The sequence below is a fragment of the Lissotriton helveticus genome, chromosome 9 (assembly GCF_964261635.1).
Source record: "Lissotriton helveticus chromosome 9, aLisHel1.1, whole genome shotgun sequence".
Lineage (NCBI taxonomy): Eukaryota > Metazoa > Chordata > Amphibia > Caudata > Salamandridae > Lissotriton > Lissotriton helveticus.
In genome coordinates this window covers 1,259,548,393-1,259,571,162 of record NC_136070.1, presented here as the reverse complement: position 1 = coordinate 1,259,571,162, position 22,770 = coordinate 1,259,548,393, and the positions used below count along the sequence as shown (strand labels likewise).

The 22,770-nt window shown below is 45.3% G+C and overlaps 1 protein-coding gene across 3 annotated transcripts in view; it reads right to left on the bottom strand.

Annotated features, from left to right (window-relative positions):
* Positions 1-22,770, bottom strand: part of ARIH2 (ariadne RBR E3 ubiquitin protein ligase 2) — a 203,708-nt gene that overhangs the window by 101,763 nt on the left and 79,175 nt on the right. The gene's annotated exons all lie outside the window — the stretch shown is intronic.

Here is a 22,770-nt window from a genome sequence, read left to right as displayed (position 1 = left end):
AAATAGAATTTCTAAAGTGACAAGCAGGTAAAACCCAGCAATGGCTTGATGTGAGATCAGAGACGTTGGTGTTCAGTCAGTACCCCTGAGTTCACACATTCCATTGAGACTCCCCTCACAAACATACTTATGACATGGAGGTGAAAAAGAATGTGTCCCAACACCACGTTATTTAGAGCAACTGCACATAAATGCACATTAACGACTACAGTGCAAAAATGAAATTGCATTCAAGAGTAGTACAACAGTAGAGCTCTATACTGTTTCGATTAAAAATTACAGTTGGCTTACAGATGGAAGAACTTTTCAATATCACTTTAATTTACTGTGCAAATGTAACCCTCTGCACCCAGGGTATACATTTTTAAAACAAATGTCTGGCATAAAGCATATATGTAGGTGGGCAGAGTGCAATTGCCAGTATTGATGGAGTGTGGATATAGATACATGTATATTTGTATACATTTATATTACCTTCTGGCGATCGCCCGTAGGTAGCTTTAGTAACGACCCATAGACAAAGCGTTTTTTGTTTTGCTAATAACTTTGGCGCTGTTTGACGAACCATCACAATATTTTCAAAACTAGTTTGCCATTCACTTCAGCTGCTTTCTGGAACCTTTCGGGGTGATTCATCAAGCAGGGGCCGAGAAAAAGGGGGGTCCCAAATTGCTTTCCCCCCCCCCCCAAGCAATTTCCCATAGGAATTGTAGACACTACTACAGCTTGAACCGCTTAACGGAATTAAACCAAATCCGGCAGAAAGGTAGATGTTGGTCCAGAAAGCCTTATTAGTGTAATTTTGTGTAAGTACTTTTGGAGTTATTAAAGAAAAATGATTTATGTATATCTAGGGACGTGGATGCTCCATGGATCTGACAGATCTCATGATTAGATTTGATTGGCTACCATCACTTCAACCAGGAAGTGTTGGCAGCCATATTGAGAGACTGTTCTCAGCCCGAATCTCAAACAATCCTCCCAAAAAAATGACGAGGGCAGGGTAGGAATGCCCAGACCCCCTACGCTTGCAGGTGGGTCTGGGACCCAAAAAAGTATTCTTTTATTTTTAATTTCACCGCATATTTGCAGAGGATCTGCGGCAAAATGTAATAAAAACACAAGCGCGGTCTCAGATTATTTGTTTTTACCTCTCCCCCAACCCCCGGAAGCCATGTGCCAGGGGAGATATGTATTATTTATGCTCTACGGTGGACCCCCATTCCCAGGCTGATTTTGGTCCCAGTGACCCCATCATCTGGGACCTGGCATTTAAAATACATTGAGTGTGTCGCACATGGCCCCCTTCCCTTGGCCGATTGCGGCCCGGGGACCCCATTCTCCTGGGGTCTCGCCTTCAAAATATAGTGGATGGGGGGCACACAGGCCTCCTCCTGGATCTTGGCCTGGGGCACCCCATCCCGCAGGCCCAGATGTAATTTCAGAAGGGAGGGGGGTCACGCAGCCCCCATGCAGGAACCATTAATGGACCTGGGATCATATATGACATCACTGATGACAAAATTTCATTGTTTACATAATGGCGGGTAACTACCATATTATGTTTCTACCTAATTTTGTACAGCCTGTGTCCAGCTAATGGGTGTAAATGTTTCCAAAATTCATGTGCTCCTACTGCATCATAGATGTATAGCCTCTTCCGTGCGCTGGACGGCCCCAGGCCGTCTGACGTCATGGTGGGCGTGTGCGGAGGACGGCCGGGGGCCATCTGAACTGCACACGTGTCAAATTCCTTAGCACAGCGGAGAAATTCCGGCCGTAGCGAAGCGGTTAAAGGCATTGAACACATTATAAATCTTTGTATTGAAGAGTAACTCTGGGTGCAAGTGAAGGGACAGCATATGTTCCATAGAAGTTTTTGGGTACTGCAGAAAAAAGTTTCCCACAGGGCAAAAAATGTACGTACTATATACTAAGTATTTACTGTAAACAGCCTTGGGTTGTTAGACAGAATTGTCTAAGTATGACAATTTCTACTTTTTTTTTTTGCAGTATTATATAGCGCGAACTAGAACCGAACCGAATCAGTTATCAGAGCGCTTGACATAGCACCAGTTACGTTACATGAGGACACACTTTCATATTTAGGCACGGGGAGATTAAGTGATTTGCCCAGAATCACAGGGGGTTTTTGGCGTCGTTACCGAGACTCAAACCCAGATCCCCAGGTCCGAGGTCGAGCGCCTTAGCCGTTAGGCCAACCCCTCTCCCCAACTTAACATCCAGGACTGTGTGCACCAGGTACTAATCAATGTACGAGTGCTTGTTTTGCTTCAAAAGATGTGCTACCTGTAAAGTTTTCACCATAGTATGAAGGCTGCAGGTAGTATGATCTTAAGCACCTTTAGACTGACTGTTTTAAGTGAATAGTTGCTCTTTGGACAAATTCTGCATAGAGTGAACATAGTACTTAGTGGATACTTTAATACCATGTGGTGTATTTCTCATGAGAATTTCACTGTCTGCAAACAGTGCGGTACAGAGTATACCCCCTTTATATAGTAAACAATGCTGGCTACAGTTACCATTATACAGTTTTATATAATTTTCTCATAGTTCCAAACTCATAAAAAAAAAAAAATCCAGTTTTGTTCCAAACTCATATTTCATCATAAAAATTATCCTGTCAACCTATGCTAATAATTCAATTATCGATCTGAACCTATTCTCAGAATGACGAGGATGTTTTTATATCAAGCAACGAGGAAACAAGTAATAGAAAAGAGAAGATTAGAAAAATGGCGTGATGTTTTCTTTCTATGAACATAATAGCTCAAGGAGTATATCAAGGCATGTTTTCATGAAGCTACAACACACCCGTCCCCCATAGTTAGAGAAATATTTAGAGCTTGATAGGCCACCCAGACAATATGCAGACCAAATATTAATGACTGGATCACTATTAATCCAATGGTTTCAGTAGCAAAATTCAACGTCATTGTGGACCTGTATAGGACTGGCTACAAAACAGAAAAGTAGTTATCCATACTTTAAGTGGCTCCAATAACCGGCCATAGGGGAGTTTCATAAATAATTGTGCCATCTTATCTGTACGCTGAAGTGCCAGGTGCCGAGACGTTAAAAAAAGAGGAATACATTATATGGTCTATCAGGGTGTCCTATTGCCCCAAATTGAATATATGCCTTGGATGGTACACATTACCCAATTGTACTCGTGGGCTCCTAAAGTGACTATGTTAAAAGTCTATTAGGACTAAATAGACTATAAAATAACTCCATATTTGTACGCACATCTTAGCTCAAGCCTCAGGATGTATGCATGATAACCAAATATTTGCAAGTCATGGGCTGCCACAGACATGAAAGACTTACGTGTGGTGTCATCATATTTTTCAATAGTTCCATAAATTATATACATATGTTAAATAAAATGTAAATATAAACAGTGTTATTCGAGGACAATCTAAAAGTGACTACGTGCTAAAGTGCAAATGTCCAAAGGCTTTAAAGTGATCCCGTGCTTATTTGCAAAACCTCAAACCCCAGGATATATGCGTGATAATCATATTTCATGACATACTCCGGTCTATAAAAATCAATGTAGGAAAAAATGATAATACTTAAGTTTGTCCAAAGTTTGTTTTAAAGTGTAAAGAATCTAATAGAAATTCAAGTACTTATAATTCTATCCTTACCGATTCAATTAACAATCCTTGGCCTATTGACATATGCTGCCCACTAAATCAGTAAGCTCCACGGTAGAACCTCACAATGGGCTTAGCAAAAATAATTACTGACTGACATGACCCATCACTGTCATGATATGGATTTATGACAACCGCATCGTGCATCCTAATGTTTTCCCACCGAAGGCTTATTCGGTTGCCTGTTAATGGTTAGAAGCTCTGTTACTGTTCACTGTTGTGAAATTATTGAAATCAATTGAAACAGAATCTAGTTTAGTATATAGTACTATTGCTTGTTGGTCTAGCCCTTCATTTAAAATATTTGTTATGGCTTATTTATTCCCTCTACACTGTAGTACCCACTTTTTCCCACAACCCAGTGGCCTGCTCGTAAGCAGCCATCAACCAGAACTCCCCTATTGGATAACACTGGGCCTCAGCACTCTGCACCCGGCCGCCCTAGTGCCGGTGAGGGTGTAACAAGAGTGCATCCTTGACCCTGAGGGAACCCTTGTTCTTACCCCAGAAGCTCAACCCCAAAGACCAAGTACTTACCTGGTAACCGTTAACTTCATTTCTCTCCATAGGAACATATTTACTGTTTTCCTCTGAAAAATGCTTTGTGTGGAGTTGATTTGCATGGAAACCATGAAAATTTAAGATTGTGCAAAACTGATTCTACTTACCTTTTCTCTAGGAAATCTCCCAGTGTGATATCTAGGCATATCCCACTGAGTAGAAAAAGTAATCTAAAAAAGTAACAAAAAAGTAATCTGTACAGTAATTTCAACTCTGGTCTTACCTGTATTTCAAACAACTGCGTTTGAACTTGCATTCACTTGTAAACTCTGCATAATATTTTGCAAATCATTTATTTCACTTACCTGTGCCAGGCGTGGCTTGGTTCTAGAAATAAAATAATATTTTCATACAAACAAAATTGGTCTGAGTTCAGTCGGAGTGTGTGACAATTTGCTGATTGAGTGTGTACAACAAATGCTTAACACTACCATCTGAAAAAGACTTACTGCTCGCCCACACTACCACAAATAGAGAGTAAGGTGCTATCAACGTTCACCTCTGCCTACCTTTGAGGTTACCCTGGACTCTGTGCACACATTCCCTCATTTTGGTATAGTATATACAGAGCCAGCTTCCTACAAGTTAATCTTAAAAAGCGGTGGCTAGCCTGTGGGAGTTACAGTAGTTTGAAAAAGAGTATGTAGCACTGCCCGAGCTACATTGACTTGTTGGCTACGAAACATCCACATAGTTGTGTTTGTTAAACGTGAGTGAAGTAGACCATGTAGATGCCTTACAAATTTCCTACATTCCTAAAAGGCCGTAGTAGCTCCGTTTTTACGAGTAGAATGTGCTCTGGTAACAGGTAAAGGTCTTTTGGCTTTGATGTAGCAAGTTAAAATACATTAAACTATCCATCGGCTATTACGGATTTGGATATAGAGTTCCCTTTATGAGGTGGAGAAAAAGCTACAAAAAGTTGCTTTGTTTTCCTGAAAGTTTTAGTTCTATCTATGTAGAAAATCAGCACTCTTAACATCTAGGGTATGAAGAGCTCTTTCCACTCCAGAAACAGGGTTAGGGGAAAAAACTGGGGGCTCAATGGACTGATGGAGGTGAAATTGAGAGACCACTTTAGTTAGAAAGGTAGGATTAGTACGAAGAACTAGATTGTCTTTATGTATTTATTTATTTTATTTATAAAGTTTTATATAGCGCAAACTAGACCCAAGAGGGTATCAGAGCGCTTTACATTTAGGATCATTGCGTTAAGAGTTACATCAGATACAAGAGCATAGTAAGGTACAGTACACAAACAATGATTCAAGATTTCGTAGGAGGGAGGGGAGGAAGGAGTAATAGCGGGGAGACTATGAGGAACTGTGCCCAATGTCCGGCTGGGTAGGTGACGGTCAAAGGGGAAAACAGGGCCAATCTCCTCATTAGCTGTCTAGCAGCTCCACTGGGCATCAGCCATGTTGCTCAGGTCTCAGCATTCCGGAAAACCAGTTTTTAATTTATTTGATTTTAGAAGGTTATATAGCGTTGGCCAGACCCGGAGGTATCAGAGCGCAAAACCAGAGGGTTGTTGCATTACAAGGTATATCTAAAAAGGTTTATATAGTGCTGGCTAGACCAGGAGGTATCAGAGCGCTATACAAGAGGAACATTGCTTTACAAATTACATCAGTTACAATAGCGTAGTAAGGTACAGTAAACAAACAACAGGGATGAGAGAATTTGTAGGAAAGGAGGGGAGGAAGGAGCCATAACAGGGAGACGAGGAAGAACTGTGTCCAATGTCTGGCTGTGTAGGTGACGGTAGAGGGGGAAACCAGGGCCAATCTCCTCATTAGCGGTCTAGCAACTGCACCGGGCATCAGCCATGTTGCTCAGGTCTCAACGTTCGAGAAAAACTGTTTTGAATAGATACATAGGCTACGAGGATAGAGGTAACAGAAGGAGGCGGGGTCGATCTCATCAGGAGAATACAGCAATCTACTTCGTCTTACACAACCGCCATTTTAGGGTCAGGCATCATACAGCTGCACGACATTGGGAATCTGTGGTCAGCCCCGTATCACTAGCTCCTCAGAAACTGATGGCACTGGCTCCTCACACTTACATATCGCATCGAGGGCAGAAACGCCTGAACGCAGACTTGCTCAACTTAGGGATGCAGGTAGTACTCCCAACGCTACCCAGGTCAGTAATATCAGGGCGGGGAGGGTCCCGCGCTCCACCCGTGTACAACAGTAATCCCTATACCAACACTTGCCACGATAGGCACTCATCCAGGACCCTCAGCGGTAACTGGGGCCTCCAGCAGATGCGGCAGCTCACTGACCAAGCTCAGCCGCGGCACCCGGGCCACATACAGGCGATCCTGCGGTGGCAAGGGGGGGGCACTCCACAGCAACGGGGCCACCCCTCACTTACCTTTCCACATCTCTGGGAGTCCGCCACTCACATCGGGGGTGCGATCCGCCCAATCATCTGATCACTCTCGGGCCGCCGCCTCAGCAGGTCCGCAGCCACCCAACACAACCTGGCGCCCACCATACTGAGCGGGTATGGCAGCGCGGCTTCAGGGTAGTTAGTAAATAAATAAATAAATAAATGTTAAGGATCCAAGAGGTTGCTGGAGGGATGATTCTTTCTAGACCCTCCATAAAAGCTTTAATGACTGGTATTTTGAACAATGAGAGATGCTGTCTATTTTGGAGAAAGGCAGCTACGGCAGCCAGGTTCAATCTGATGGAAGTATAGGCTAAATAAGCCTTTTACAGACTGAGCAGGTAGCAGAGGTCTTGCTTTAATAGGATCAATTTGTTTAGAATGTCAGTATTAAACAAAACATTTCCATTTTGCTTCACAACATGCTCTAGTAGTGGGCGAGCGTGCTTGCTTCAGAATGTCAATCCATTCCTGTGGTAAGTTAAGACAGCCAAACTGTAAGACCCCAGGAGCCACACTGCTAGATTGAGAGTTTTGGGGTGTCTCATCTGTCCTTTATTTTGAGTGAGAGGGTCAGGCTTGTTGGGGAGCTTCTCGTGTGGAACTACTGAAAGATTTAGTAGGGTTGTGAACCAGTGCGGATGCTCCCAAGTGGGAGCTACAAAGATCGTGCTAAGAGATGTTTGCCTGAGTCGGTGACCCAGAAATGGAATGAGAGGGAGAGGAGGAAAAGCATAGGCAAATATCCCTGACCAACTCATTCACAGCTTTTTGCCCTTCGATAGTGGGTGTGGGTATCTGGAGGCAAAGTTTGGGCATTCTGTGTTTTCGGTTGTGGCGAAAAGGTCTATTTGAGAAACCCCCCACTTTCGAAAGTAGGGAAGGAGGATTTGGGGATGGAGTTCCCACTCGTGTATCTGTGGCTGTATCTTGCTGATCAGGTCCACAAAATTGATTTCGGCTCCTGCCAAATATAACGCCAAGAGATGAATGTGGAGGTGAAGAGCCCAGTTCCATATGGTCTGAGACAAGTGTGAGAGTTGAGATGACCGTGTTCCTCCGTTTTTGTGAATAATACATGGCTGCCATATTGTCCATCCGGAATAGGGCAACCAGGTGAGATAGGTGAAGAGGAAAAGCTTTCAGGGCCAGGAAAAAAGGAAAAGGAAACATAAAAATCGCTGGAAGCTCCAAATAGTTCATGTGTAGGGATGGATGTTTGGCATTCTACAGACCATGTACTGTGAGGTCTCGTAGATGGGCACTCCAACCAGTCTCCAATGCGGCTGTGGTGAGAGTCAAGTGTGAATGAATTTGGAGAGGTTGAAGGTGAGACTTAGGAACATTTATTGTAAACCCCAAGTTGTGAAGTAGATCCACTGTCCAATGAGTGTACTGTTGGCAGTGAAGTTGGGTACTAGGTTTGATGAGCCAATCGTCCATGTGGGATATACGTGAACGTTTTGTCTTCTTAGGTGTGCTGCCACTACTGCTAAACATTTTGTGAACACTCTAGGTGCTGTGGTCACACCGAAAGGTAAAACTTTGAATTGGTAATGTGTTCCTGCTATGACAAACTGGGGGTATTTGTGGTGAGCAGGATGAATGGGTATATGAAAGTAAGTGTACTTTTAGGTCTAGTGTTACCATCAAGTCGCCCATTTCTAGAAGCGGAATGACATCCTGTAGAGTAACCATATGAAAGTGTTCTGATAGGATATAGGAGTAGAGAGGTCGGAGGTCTAAGATTGGTCTTAGTGAACCGTCCTTTTTTGGAATCCGAAAGTATAGAGAATACACTTCTGTTCCTTGTTGTTGATGAGGGACTGGTTCTTTGGCCCCTTTACGAAGATGGGCTTTGGCTTCTTGTTTGAGAAGTGTTAGATAATCCAGTAATAACTGGTGAGTGCAAGGTGGAATGTTGAGTGGTGTGGTAATGAGCTCTAAACAGTAGCCATGTGAGACAATGGCTTGTATCCATTGATCTGTGGTGAACTCCCAGAATGGGTGAAAAAATTGTAGTCTTCCCCCGACAGGTGTTGTGTGGTCAGGGGAAAGGATTGGGTAGTCATTGTTTTGCTGTGTATGCTGCTCCACGTGCAGATACCCCTGCCTTTATTGTTACCATCTCTGAGGAAGCCCCTGAAATAGCCCTTACTATAGGTGGATTAGCCAAACTTAATGAGAAGTGGAGGCATCTGTGGTGGTAGATTTATACCCGCCCTTGTAGCTGGAGCAACAAAAGGAGCCTCTAGGTGTAGTCGTTCGTAAGGTTCCCGTTTCTTTAGCAGTCAGTGTCTGGGTCCTTTATCATTTTATCCAAGGGGGGGGGGGGGGGTCTACCTGTGGGCTAAAAACATGGTTGTTGTCTAAGGGCATGTTGAGATCTGCCTAATGCACTTCTGGCTTTCTATCCAGAACATCTAATCCAAGCGCGTCTCCTAAGGAGCACGCTGCTATTGATACCTCTAGCGGCTGGATCTGCTGCATCTAGGGCACACTTGACGGAATTTTTGGTGATGGCCTGACCCTCTGCAACAATTTGTTGCCCTCGTTTACGATGGTCCTCAAGGAGATATTGTAGTAGCTCCTCCATCTCATCCCAATAGGCCTATCATAATGTGCTAGAAGGGCCTGGGAATTGGCAATGCACCAGTGATTAGCTGCCTGCATTGCTACTCTTTTTCCTCGCTGCGTCAATAGTCTTACTCTACTTTTCAGGAGGCGGCATACCCCCAAGCTGCTTGGTTGTTGGTTCTTTTACGAGCAGAAAAGGCAACTATGTAGTCTGGTGGTACTTGACTCCGTATAAAGAGAAGGTCTGATGAAGCCGCTTTGTAATTTTTATCTACCCGTGGGGTAATAACTCGGGCACAGACTGGCTCTTTGAAGAGATCATCAGCCTATCGTAATATGCCAGGAAGCATAGGCAAAAACTCTAGCTTTATGGGTGGAAAAGAGGTATTGAAAAGGGAGTCTTGTTCCAAAGACTCATTGAGTAGCTCAACCCCATGATAAGTAGCTGCACTAGCAATGAGCTGTCTGAAAAAATAGCTTCATCAGGAGGCAGGCTGAATAAAGTTCTGGATCATTTGGCTTCGTGGGATCTGTTTCATATGTATCTCATGGGCCAGGAACCCCTAATGGCACTACCAATTTCCCAGTGCTTGATCTTGGTGACACAGGGGGTGTAGCATTGAGAGGGTTGTAATGCGGAGATGTAGGGGAAAGAGGTGGAGTTGGTGATGATGATGATGGTGGTGGAGAAGGAGAAGGTGGCAAATTATGTAGATGATGATGATTAGGACAGGTATCTTTGTCCTTCGTTCTCTTTTTGGGGAGAACAGGAGCGTCCAATGCATCCTCAAAGGTTAATTGTCTCTTTGGTGGATGAGAGGTCAGTATTCGCCAATGCCTTCTTGATTCTGGATCTTCCATTGTCGAATATCCATCATTTCAAGGAGAAGATGGACAGGAGACATGGAAACCAAGGAATGCTATGAGATTTTGGTCTCCAACTGTTTCGTAGCCGAAGGTTTCGAAACAGATAAATGTTTCTTGCTTGGTACTGAGGTAGATGGGTTAAGTTACCAGGTTTGTGCTAAAAGTTAGGTGGAGACCGAAGCATGAGCTTCATCTGATAAGGTAGACACCAAGGGGTAGGCTTGGTAAAAGTTTTCAGACTGGGCCTGGGGTAACTGAAGTTTTCTTTTTGGATATGACCATAGCCAGATAGCAGTGGTGGTCCGGAGACCTCTATTATTGGGAACAGCGAGTGTTTTAATGTCTTGCTTGGGTTATGGAGCAGGGTCTGGGACAATAGGAATCACGTGCTGTCTGGGGGGCAGGTTGTACTCTAATTCCTCCTCCAGGTTGGAGCCAGACACTCCTTTTACGGAGAAAGCCCCTTCTTCCTCTTCCACAGCAGGCTCATCCTTGAAAATAACGGGAGTGTCGTCTGCAACGAGACATCTCCAACGGACAGGCCTTTTGGTCCTGGAGAGTCTTTTTGGAACAGAAAGACTTGCAAACGTTGCAGTGGGCCTCTCAGTGGTTGGGTGAGAGGAATACTGGTGCTAATCAGTGCGCAAATATTTGGAGTGGCACTGCAGGCAAATTAGAAAAGGTGTTTGTTCCATCAGGAACACATCTTCTATATCGACCGTGCACGTGAAATGGTAAACCCAAGACAGGTGGTACCCCGAGGGGTGATCAGTTGGTGCCTGAACCGAAGAAGTTTTAAAGCGCCGCAGAAATGGAAAAGCACAATCGAGAAACTATACCATCAAAGGCAGGATAGGACGGAAGACTCGCTCTGAATGGAGTTGAACAGGGAGGAGAGGCACACACGTCCGAACCAGACGGGGGGAGAAAAAACAATCGAACAAAGAAATTGATGCCCATGCGCAGTATCACCGAAAGGAGGAACCACTCGATCTTGTGACTCCCAAATTTTACTCCGAAGAATAACAATGTGCACAACTCCAAATCCAACACTAGATGGCTGGAGTATGCGGAGCAAGTCTATCTACAGCCACACATGCCATCAAACTTAGCCATTATAAAGTTGTGCAGAGTGGGAATGGTGAATGGGTTAACCACCAGAAAACGTTATTGATATTTGCACTGTTGGTGTCCAAATAGGCTCGGACTGGTAAATTTAAAGACGATTGGCTGGCCTCATCTTGAACAAGCTGTGACCGATATTACAAGATTAAGGAACATGGACCCTGCATCCTGAAAATGAATTAAAAAAAATATAAGGGGTCAGGGCGAGCAAACTCTGACCCCCAGGGTGTGGTTAGTCCCAAAATAATTCTTCTGGACTTGACTGGCTGCCCTCAATAAGGACAATATGTTGTTGCAGCAGCCTTTACTGGATTCAGTGACACGGTCTCCAAATAAATGCATTGTAATGAAATCCTCTTCACACAAAAGCACATGAAACCATAAAAAGTAGTAACGGATTTTAGTCACAATGTGAATTTTTTATTGGTGGTAACATACTAATTTTTTGAAATAGTTGTATGTTCAGATGAGATTTTCCATGTGAAAAATGCTGATCTGCTGGGATTTGATAAACCAAGTTTGAAAGAAAATTGTTTTCTCATGATTTTCTCAGACGTTATGGAAGGTGCACCAAAAACTAAAATGAGAACACATTTTCTATAAATTCAGACTATCTTCCTCAAACTTCTGAGAACAAAGCATAATGTTCTAAGTAAAAGATGTACTTCCAAAAGCAGCAGCTTATCAGTCGATTCCTCAGCGTTCCACAGAAGTTTCTAAAAGCGGTCTAATAAACAACCAGAGTGCTAATATTCTGTATTTAAAACAAAACTGTCGCACACACGAAAGCCTTCTTGAGGAAATCAAAGCTGTAAAACTGAAAGCATTTTCTATAGAGGAAATTTCAGTAAATTAACAGAGGGAGGGTTTTCTTTTTATCATAGAAACGTAGTTATTGTTCTAGAAAGCTAACATTAGGACACATTTTCAATAAATTCACAAATATCATCTTCCTCATCCATGTGAGTAAAAGATTCTGATATGTAGAGTGAAATGCACTTCTAACACCGGTAGCAGTCTATCGGTTAACTCCATAGTGATCAACTGCAGCCTCACCACACAGTTCTAAAGAAATTAGAACCACAAACATTATGTATTCAAGAGAAATAAGAGTCATTCTTGAATCCGCCATTTTGTTGAAATTGGAGCTGTTGAATTTAAAGCCTTTCTTGAGAAGCAGGCAGCCTTAAATGAGCACGGAGATGTTAATGCAGGTATGAAACTAGCAGGCTAAATATGTGAGGGGGCGGGTTTTCAGTTATTTCAGCATAAAGTATTTTTAAAGAGGCTACAAATAATTAAAGAGGGAAAAGTTTGCATAAGTACAGCATTCCCTTTCCATGTTGGTTTCCTCACCCTACCCATACACAGCGGGGATGGGCACTTGTGGTGGGTTGGATGCTGGGCCAATTCTAAATATGAACAAGCATTTGCAATGCAATAGGTCTCGCAATTGCGAGATTTTGTGCTACTGGCATTGTAATTAACAATGCCTTTTATTTATGTGTTTAACACCTTCCATGCTGCCGTCGGCCATTGCCTGCCTGTTTTGCGGAAGTGCCGCACTTCCGCAAAATCGGCGGCGCAGCCAAAGGGTTAAAAAACCTGCAATAATAAAAGGCATTGTCATTTGCAATAGGTCAAAGTTTCTAAAATGCGAGAAGACCTATTGCATTGCAAATGCTTGTTTTCTTAGCCCTCAGTAGCGGTCAAAATGACGAGTCGCGCTATTCAAAACTCCAAATTAAAACTAAATAAATGACACATTTGACTATGAATCAGTTGTGTTTGGGAAATAACATGCGTAACTGAAGTAGGTGAAATGCAATGTTGATGTTTAAAAATGAAATTGCTAATATCACTTTTAAATGAAATACATATGAAATAAAACACACACGGTTACCCAAAATTGCCACTTTAATCAGGAAGTGCTCACACATTATATAAAAGAAAGCATTGAAGGCAAAGGACGGCGTCCTGCCTGGCACAACTGTGTGTTTGGTGTTAGTTTTAAAAGAAGTTGGATTCTAGTAGGGAAAATATAGAAGTATTCTAGTCCAGGCATGGTCGTCGTCATTCACTAGTATAAAAATGAAACGTGTAAAGTAACACGACTCTTTCTTGATGTTATGTACATATCTAAATTTTTTATCAATAATTTCTGCATCTTTCCACCTAAATGATAATAAATTGTGTTTAAGTAGTGCCTTATACCTAACTATATAATCCCACTAGGCGCTGCAAGACATTTATACCGGTAGTTTTTAGGGCTCGGACTCCTTCCCAGTGAAACTGGGAGGAGTTTCGAGATCCTAATGTTATAAGAAAAAAAAAAGAAGAAGAAGAAGAAGGGCCTTGGTGAGAGGAATTCCAGACATTCCTTAGCGTTTTCTGTCATCTGGTCAGTGATTCGTCTTCCTTGTGTTTTCGTTTTAATAGGCTTGAAGTGATAGGGTAAATGTAGTTTTGTTCCGCCATTTTGGGCATATTTCGTGCGTGCTTGCGCAAAGAAGTACATAAATTATAATTAGGAGCTGTCAGGGTGCCTCCGTTAGTGAATCCAGATGGCCGTGCGCGTTCACAATTCTGCAGCGCTCAGCGCGCAGCTTCCTTGTTCTTGTTCTTGAACACACGGGGGCTGTGTTCGTTCCAACTTGTAGCTGTTTCTTAACAGAAAATATTACGAATGTATGTTATGTGGATCGCACAGGCGCGAAGGCTCTGGTCTAAACTCGGCGGCCGGCTATGCGCGGCGTGGAGATGATATTTGAGTAAGTGGCCATCGATCAGCTAATGCCTGCCGCGGCGCTTGTGAGCAAGGGGCTTTGGCTTTAAGTAATCACTGGCTGCCTGTGCCAGCAGCAGCAGGAGCTGCAGTGCCTGCCTCTGCATTGAGGGAGGGAGGCAGGGAGGGGAGGGCTTGCCCTACAAGGAGAACGGTAACCTGCAGCGCCAGCGCGGACAGCATGAGATGGGGCTCCCAGAGGCGCTCGTGTGAATGTGGCCAGAGCCAGCCCGGGCCCCGGCGCTGCTGCCACCTGTGCGCCCTGGGGGTCAAGCAGAGGGCACTGGAGCCTGAACATGGGCTGCTCCAGCAGCAAGATGAGCCTGAAGTCCCCATGTGCGGCGACCAAGGTAACGGGGGAGAGTTTGGAGTCAGGCCACCTGCTGCAGTTGGGTGCATGCTTAACATCTGGCAGCTCCGGAGTCTGCAGTTTCTCGACGCTGCATGTTGTGGGATTAGTGCCCAGCCCCGGCATCTGGAAGGATCTAGTGCGGGATACTGCACCTCAGGGCGCCGCGGCTCCTACTCAGATGTGTGCACTGCTGGCTGGACCCATGGACAGCCTTTTGGCTGCGGACTTGCTCGCATCTCTCTGCGGCGTCTGTTTGTGTTCTGTGTGTGACAGTTCGCAGGTCAGAGAGGTGGCACACGTGCCGGTCTCACTTGCTAGGATGAAGGCGACACATGGGTTGCATCCGGCCGACTACTCGCTACAGGGGTCCGAGGGAATTCTCTACAGCGAGACTGCTGCCCATTTCCACTTCCCGGATACCCGCCCTTGCATCACGGTCTGTGTTTATAGGGTGCACGTTTAGGTTAACCTGTGGAGAGGTTATTATTTCTTGACGGAACTTGAACAAACCTCGCAGGTTGCTGGCACCTGTATAGCGCCCAGAATGCGGCGGCGTAGTAAGGGTGGCATCGACCCTCTCATGCAAGAAAATAAACTACTCCCTTGCCACAGTGTTATAATAAAGTACTGCCACACTTTTGGCCCAGAAGTATCCTCACATCCCTGGGTTCCCGTGCCCCTGCGCCCGTTGCATTATTGATGGGTAGTTCAGTTCCCTGACGTACAGGGCACCGACCATCATGTGTGTATTGTGTGTAATTAAACGCAATAAAATCTGGCGTGTGTACGTCTGTGAATATAGGTCATACATTCACACGAATGTGTGGGAGCTACACACACATGTGGGCATTTACATTATTAACTGTATTTTCCAATCCGTGGCAAAGTGTTTGTTATTACACCCCCCACACCCTCTCACCCTCACACCCCCTCACACCCCCTCACCCTCACACCCCCTCACACCCCCCACCCTCACACCCCCTCACCCTCACACACCCTCACCCTCACAACCCCACACCCTCGCACCCCTCACACATCCCTCTCACCTTCACACCCCCTCACCATCACACACCCTCACCCCCCTCACCCTCACACACCCTCACCGCCTCTCACCCTCAAATACTCTCACTCACCCTCACTCACCCTCACCCTCACACACCCTCCCACACACCCCTCACCCTCACACCCCCTCACCCTCACACCCCCTCACCCTCACACCCCCTCACCCTCACACCCCCTCACCCTCACTCACCCTCACACACCCTCACCAGCATAGCACAACATAATACATAGCATAGCATGAAACACAACAAAACATAGCATAGCAAAACAAAACATAGCATAGCATAACAAAACATAGCATAGCATAACAAAACACAACAAAACATAGCATAACAAAATATAGCATAGCATAACATAGTATAGCAAAACACAACAAAATAGCATAACAAAACAAAAAACACAGCATAGCATAACAAAACATAGCAAAGCATAACAAAACACAACAAAGCAAAGCATAACAAAACACAACAAAACAGAACAGCATAACAAAGCATAGCACAGCATAACAAAACATAGCATAACAAAACAGAGCATAACAAAACACAACAAAGCTTAGCATAGCATAACAAAGCATAGCATAACAAAACATAGCATAGCATAACCAAACACAACGAAACATAGCATAACAAAACATAGCATAACAAAACAAAACATAGGATAGCATAACAAAGCATAGCATAACAAAGCACCTCATAGCAAAACAAAACATAGCACAACATAATACATAGCATAGCATAAAACACAACAAAACAGCATAGCATAACAAAACATAGCATAACATAACACAACACAACAAACCTTAGCATAGCATAACAAAACATAGCATAGCATAACAAAACATAGCATACACACACAACCACACCCACAACCACACACAGCCACACACAGCCACCCAACCACACACACACACACAACCACACACACAACCACACACACCCACAACCACACAACCACACACACCCACACTCAACCACAAACACTCAACCACAAACACAACACACACACAACCACACACACAACCACACACACAACCACACAAACAACCACACACTCTAAACCACACACACAACCACACATACCACCACACATAGAACCACACATACAACCACACACACAACCACACACACAATCAAACACACACAACCACACACACTAACAATTCCAATCCAACCCACATAATTCCACTACACACCACATGCATACACTCCATAACACATGGCTAAAAGAAATTGCCATTTACAATGCCATTAGCTCTAACTCAAATAAATCCGAGACCTATTGCATTTCCAATGCTTGTTTTATTAGTATTAGACAACAGTATGTAGCCTGGGTCGCTCAATCGGAAAATGAACTTCCGATCTGTACTTCACGACAGATATTAGCGATGAGCGTTCAACTGGCAAACCACTTTGCTTGTATTTGTAATGTAGTTGACACCTCAGCGTTTCGAGGCGCATTTCCCTCTATCCGCCTTCGTGCTTTCAGCACTTTGATGAACTACACCATTAAAGGTGTGTGAAAACTCAGATTACTGTGTGTACCACCTGTGTTAAATCTACACGAGTAAGACAATAAATGTAATACAAAACCACGCGTCTAACTGGTGATAGGTTATTTGATATACATTTTAAAATGAAACATTACAAACAATGCAATCTTTTCATTTACGTATAAACATTAAAAAAAAAAATCTTTTCATTTAAGTATATATTTTCATAATCGATCATGAGTTGATGTTGGTACAACAGCAAATAAGAGTTTAGTATGAGAAGGACTGTGATTAACATACACTTAAGCGGACGGGGACAGTAAGTTTAAATTTAGGGACATAAAGCCTACCCGAGGACTATTAAAACAAGAGATGGCTAAATAGAAAATCCCCGCCGGGGCGCCGCGCTGCCTGCGACGACCCGGAAGCGGTTGGGAAGCCGGCCAATCACAGCGCGGCCCCATCCGGAAGTCCCGCCCCATCGCGGCGAGAGGGAGAGAGAGCTGCCCGAGGAGCCACGAAGGCTCCGCATTGAGTCCCGGTCCCGAGATGGGGGACCGGGTGAAGAGCAGGCAGGCGCATGGGGACGGCGGGGCTCTCATGTGGTGAGAGAGCCCCGCAAAGCGCTACCGCCACCCGGGAGAAGGAGCCGCCGCCGTGCACCGCCAGAACAGGTAAGTTGAGTGAGAGGAGGGGTGAGTGGGGGGGGGGGGGGGGGTGTACGCGTGTGTGTGTCTCTGTTTGAGTGTGTTTGTGCGTGCGTCTGTGTGCGCGTGTGTATGTTTAAGGGGGGGTGCGTGTGTGTATATGCAGTGTGTGTATGGCTTTCTTAGTGCGCATGCGTGAGTGACGACGTGCGCGCTCACGAGGTCGAATCTCGGCCTGCAAATGCGCGTGGCACTTTGCTGTCCTCATTCCCCGAAAAGTAACAACATAAGTTGTCTCGCTAGACGCAAAAGCTTCGCTTTTGCTTACGTCTAGCGAGACCTAAAAAAACTAGATATTCATGAAAAAACAAAGGTTAAAGTGATTGTTAGACCTGGCACCATTGGCGTGGGTCTCCCTTCCAATTTTTGCTGTTGCCTCATGTATTTTTTGCTGGTGTTAGATGCTTTGGGCACTGTGCCACTGCTGTCCAGTGCCACAGTGCAAGTGCTCCCTATTGTAAGTTGATGTATGGATTAGTGATTCCATGTTTGGCTATGTTGGTTTACTTGTCAGACCGTAGTCTAGCACACTAGGTGTGCCAGGGCGTGTAATCCAAATGCTGCTGGTGGGCCTGCAGCACTGGTTGGGCCACCCACAGGAGCAGCCTTGTAAAATGTGTCTAAGGTCTGCCATTGCAGAGCCTGCGTGCAGTCTGGTACTGTCATGCTGAGTGGACAAGTGCACCCACTTGCCAGTCCCTAAAACTTTCCTTTTCTTCATATTAGTCACCCCTATGGTAGGCCCAAGGGCAGGGTGCATTGTAAGTATAAGGTAGGACAAGCCCTGAAGTGTCTGGCATGTCCTAATATTGAATTACAGCCATTTTCGTTTTTCACAATTGCAAGGTTCTCCATAGGCCAGAATGGGCTGTTAGAATTGTTACACTTTATAATCCTAACAGGCTCAGAGAACATGGTAGAAATTAGAGTTTAGTATGCCTGAACTCAGAATAATAAAATACATCTTTTAGTAAAGTTTATTTTAATATTCTGTGTTTGCTATACCACTTTTAGAAAGTAGGTATTTGATTGTCTAACCATTCAAACCTGCCTCTGCTAGGTTGTGTATTCCTATGTCTGGTTTCTGTGAGTGTCCGGACTGGGGACTTCCAGGAGACAGGCTGAGTCACCCAGTGGTGAATAGAGAGATCTGCATCTAGATGGGAGGGAGGAGTGCACCTGAACTCTGAATAGGGATGTACCTACCTTCCACAATGCTGACTCCACCTCCTGGGGAGCGGCTGATGTGTCTGCCCTGCTCACTGAAAGAAGAGAAAGAGTCCTGTCAACAAAGTGCTCCAGGACTGTGCTTGCCTTCCACAATGCTGGCTCCACCTCCTGTGGGGCGTCTGATGTTTCTGCCCTGCACTGTGAAAGGAAAGGAGAAGTCTGGTAATCAGAGTGCTTCAGAACTGGTTTGGACTGGGCAAAGGCCCATCAGAGAACAAAGGATTTTGGGGTATAAATATTGTGACCCTGCTCCAAAGCAATTAGATCACTTTGGACTACAAGAAAAAACCTTTACCGAGGAGAGGAACCTGAAGAAACTGAGGAGAGACTATTCCCAAGCGGAAGTGCTGCTTGGGGGATTGGCCTGCAGTGGTTGCCTTACTGCCAGAGGAAGGAGAAAGGAACTTTGTGTCTTTGCTTTCAACTTGTGAAGGATCTCCAAAGGCTTGGAAAAGAGCTTGCCTCCTGCTGAAGTCTCAGGGACAATTGACTTAGCCCCCCAGCTCCCCAGAGTTCTTGTGGAAATTCCTGCTGCTGTTTTGGGCCTTCTAAGGAACTGCGTGTCGCAAGCAGCTGGAAGCGCGACTCAACGAGAAGAAGCGTGTCGCTGTGCCTGCCGTCGCAACTTGGGAGAAAGGAGGGTGTCGCAGCTGGAACTGTCGCACTGCACCGCATCAGAGAGAAGCGTGCCGCAACGAAGAGAAAGCGTGTCGCCGTTGATGTTGCTGCCGTCGCAACTCCGAAGAAGGAGAGTGTCGCCGCTGGAGCTCTCGCACTGCACCGCATCAGGAGAAGAATCTCGCAACGAGGTCGGAACGTGTCGCTGTGCCTACCGTCGCAACTCTGGAGAAGGAGGGTGTCGCCGCTGGAACTGTCATACTGCACCGCATTGGAGAGAAGCGCGCCGCAACAAAGAGGAAGCGTGTCGCCGTCGCTGCTGCTGCCGTCGCAACTCCGAAGGAGGGTGTCACCGCTGGAGCTGTCACACTGCACCGCATCAGGAGAAGAATCTCGCAACGAGGTCGGAGCGTGTCGCTGTGCGCTGCCGTCGCAACTCCGGAGAAGGAGGATGTCACCGCTGGAACGGTCGCATTGCACCGCATCAACCAAGAGCACCTCGCATCCCCGAGAAGCGCACCGCCATCGGAGCTGCTGCCGTCGCATCTTGGATGTCGCCGCTGTCGTCGCATCGAGCGGAAGCTTCACGCATCGTGGGAGAAGAGCATCACCGCTTGAGCTGCTGCAGTCGCATCTTGGATGTCGCCGCTGTAGTCCAAGCATCAGACCGAGAACTTCACATCCCCGAGAAGCGTGCCACATCTGGAAGATCTTCACGTCTTTATTTCTTTGTATCTGAACTGTGCCGCATTTCCCATTGCTGCGACATTGCTTGTAGTGGAAGCGCAACGCAACTTAAGGTACATTGACGCAGAGTGTTGCATCTAAGAACCGAACTGAACTAAGCTTAATCTACCATCTTAAAGTAATCATAGTGTGTATTTTTGTCGTTTAAGGTCTTGTAGTAACTCTATATAAAGTCTACTTATTTTTTATATAAAACCGGTGTGGTGTCCATTTTTAGTGTTGTCACTGGGTTACTGTATGTGGTCACAACTGCTTAACTTACAACGGCTCAGAAATAAGCCTTGACTGCTCGCGCCACGCAACCTAGAGGGTGAGCAGGGGTTATTTTAGGAGTGTAATCCCCCTTGTCCTGACTAGAGGAGAGGGTCCCTATTTGTCACAAGTACCTCCTTATGACTACTAGAGACGCCCAAATCCAACAGTGATATAGTTAGGTGCTGAATTGAGATGAGAATGAATGTTAAGAAGTACTAAAAACAATGACATACACCAGATGCAGTGTAGTCACCGGACTAAATTGTAACTGGCATATTTCAGCCACAGTGAGCGAATGAAGGTCCACATAAACCTCACATTTTGCAGAAATAAAAGGTAGCAGATAATGTTTTGCATAGATGCTTTAAGGTACGTCTATTTGTTTACCCAGACAGTAGTGGACAAACAGCTTTCACTTTGCTGCATAGCAAGCATGCATAGTAGGTTTAATGCCTCACACAGGATTAGCATACACAGCCGTGGAAGTTTGGTGTAAGTGAACTCTTAAGATCTCAGGTACCAGACTAGTAGATTCTGCTTGCTGCTGTTCGGGGTGCCAGAGTTGACTGTGATGCTGAGTCAGCAAATCTGGTCTCAACAGGAGCTTTCTGAGAGTCTATCGATATTTCCAACCCAACTGATTACCAGCTGTTCTATGAAGACGTACAAGCTCTCCTCTGCAAATGTGCCATAGAGCTGGTGCCCCCTAAATAGCAGTGGAAAGCAGTCTACTCCCTGTACTTTCTCATCCTCCCAAATGAGAGAACTTTGTGGCCTATTCTGGACCTCAGGATGCAAAACTGCTACATCTTGTGAGAGCACTTCCACATGACCACCCTGCAGGATGTCATTCTGCTGCTCTGTTCTGGTTATCGCACAGCGACACTATCTCACATGCGCATACTTCTACATCCCCATGCTTCTTGTCCATTACTGCACCTGCTCTTTTATGGAAGTGGACAACGCTACCCATTCGAAGTGGGTCACAACAGTCCCAAGGGTAGTCACCCAATGTCTAGGTCTCATAGCTGTGCACCTGTAAAGATATGTCATTCTTGTCTTTCCTTAACTGGACTACTGGATGATAAAGAGTAGTAGGTGAGAGCAATGCCTAGGATACTTGGGTGGCAGTATCCCTGGTACACAGACTATGCCTGTGTACCAGGGATACTGAAAGTATCAGAAAGTACAGCGAGTAGACTGCTTGGCGCTGCTGTTTAGGGGGCACCAGCTCTATCGCACATTCGCAGAGGAGGGCTCAAGGTCATCATTGGCATCAACGTAATATACACTGAAGGGAAATTCCCCATGCCTGGGGCCTGATAAGAGAAGTGTGCAAGTCTGAGGAGGTGCTGGTGGTGACCTAGTGGCCCCGTACTTGACCTTCCTGGGGATTGGAAATGAGGTACCACTTTAGCTCAGGAAATCAGACTGGTTTCCCGTGCAGCCACATGTAAACGCACACTCCACGCACAGACTTCTACACAAAAAGGAATTACATAAACCCACACAGCATCCATGCCATTCAGATGAATCAAAGGAACCAACTCTTGGGGACTTGTAGATCAATTTTTAAAAAACACAGAAGTAGAGTACTCTCCCTAGTTGGTGACCAGTAAAAAGGTCTCTCCTGCACTAGAATATGTTGACTCCACCACAATCTGGATTCAACAGCCCGATGACCTGATGGAGGTCACGCTCAAAATAGGAGGTGCACTTGGTCAGCCACTCCAAACCATGGAGTCACGCTCAACATAGGAGGTGCACTTGGTCAGCCACTCCAAACAATGGAGTCCTGCTTGGACTCTGTCACAGGATGCCCTCACTACACATGAATGACCGTCATGTGTACTGAGGTGATCAGAAAAAAACCTACAGAACATGCTGTGTGGAACATGAGGCAGGAGTGCAAGAACTTTTTCTGTCCCACCACATCCCAAGCACATGAATGTATCTCTTTTCCTTTGTTTCAGGACAACTGCGTTACAGTGAAGCCTGTCCATATTAAGACAAAGAAACACCTGGCATCCTACGTTGCTCCCATACCACCCTCTGCGCATTCTCGTCTCCTCCCAATTTAACCTCATGGATGCTGAAGACCTCCCTCTCCTGTGCTGGGCCATAATGTTAATGGGTGTGGTCATGACGAGCTCAGCTCGTCATGAGCACCCTAGAGGTATATGCCATGACGAGCTGAGCTCGTCATGAGCATCGAAAGGGCTAAAGCTTTGCTCTCCACTCTCACATGGAGGGCTTAAAAAGATAATCAATATGAGTGGAGAATGGATGTGTGGGGGTGGGAGTAGAAT